The sequence below is a fragment of the Apium graveolens genome, chromosome 2 (genome assembly GCF_009905375.1).
Source record: "Apium graveolens cultivar Ventura chromosome 2, ASM990537v1, whole genome shotgun sequence".
NCBI classification, from domain to species: domain Eukaryota; kingdom Viridiplantae; phylum Streptophyta; class Magnoliopsida; order Apiales; family Apiaceae; genus Apium; species Apium graveolens.
The window spans coordinates 287996988-287998289 of NC_133648.1; the positions used below are offsets into that span (position 1 = coordinate 287996988).

Consider the following 1302-nt stretch of genomic DNA (forward strand, 5'->3'; position numbering starts at 1 on the left):
ATCTCTTAGGAAAAGGTGGTGGAGGATAGAGCTGTTTCTCCCCTGTATTAGCCTCAGGCAGAGTGTGTTCAACAGTAGTCTTCCTTGGTTCCGCCGCTTTCTCCTTTTGCTTAGATTCTTCATCTCTAACTTCAGCTTCGACTTCTTTTGCCTTTTCAGCATCAGCTACTTTTCCAGACCTTAAGGTAATAGCCTTGACTTGCTCTTTAGCTTCCTTCCTGCCTGGTACTTCCATGTCACTGGGAAGAGTGCCAGGTTGATGATTGAGCACTGCATTGGCTAATTGACCGATTTGATTTTCCAAGGTCTTGATAGAAACCGCCTGACTCTTACACAACAGCTTAAGTTCCTCAAAATCAGCACTAGTAGGTGCAACTGCACTTCCCTGTTGAGGATATGATTGCCTTGTAGCATACTGCTATGGTTGCTGGAATCCAGGTGGGTTAAACTGTTTACTTACTCCTTGCTGATATGTTGGCTGAATAGCATTCTGATTATTCCCCCAGCTGAAATTTGGATGATTTCTGTTATTAGGATGATAGGTCGCTGGCACAGGCTGCTGTTGTCGCTGATAATTATTCACATATTGAACAGATTCGTTGACAAGAGAACGCTGATCCGTAGCATGAGAACCTGCACAAAGCTCACAAACCCTAGCTATTTGATTAACTCCATACGTGGCCAGAGAATCAACCTTCATTGATAGCGCTTGGAGCTGGGCTGCAATAGCGGTGGCTGCATCAACTTCCAGAATACCTGCGACCTTGCCTGACGTCATCCTCTGAGTAGGGTTTTGATGCTCATTTGCAGCCATTGTTTCTATAAGATTATACGCCTCAGTATAGCTTTTAGCCCATAAGGCGCCTCCAGCTGCTGCATCGAGCATGGGCCGAGATTGGGCCCCCAAACCATTATAAAAACCAGTGATTACCATCCAATCCGGCATTCCATGATGTGGACATTTTCTCAACATTTCCTTGTAGCGTTCCCAAGCCTCGCACATAGATTCTGTAGGTTGCTGCGCAAACTGAGTAAGAGCACTCCTCATAGCAGCAGTCTTTGCCATTGGATAAAACTTCACCAGAAACTTTTGTGCAAGATCTTGCCACGTAGTGATGGACCCAGCTGGTTCAGAATGTAACCAGTCTTTAGCTTTATCCCTCAGTGAGAATGGGAAAAGCCTTAGCTTGATAGCCTCATCAGTCACGCCATTATACTTAAAAGTGCTGCAGATCTCGACAAAATTCCTTATGTGCATGTTGGGGTCTTCAGTTGCCGCTCCTCCAAAAGAAACAGAATTCT

The 1302-nt window shown here is 45.2% G+C and overlaps 1 non-coding gene across 1 annotated transcript; it reads left to right on the forward strand.

Moving 5' to 3' along the window:
* The first annotated feature begins 944 nt into the window (after positions 1-944).
* LOC141709582 (small nucleolar RNA R71) lies at positions 945-1051 on the forward strand. The gene has a single exon (XR_012570149.1). It is a non-coding gene; the product is annotated as a small nucleolar RNA R71 (small nucleolar RNA).
* Positions 1052-1302: the final 251 nt, after the last annotated feature.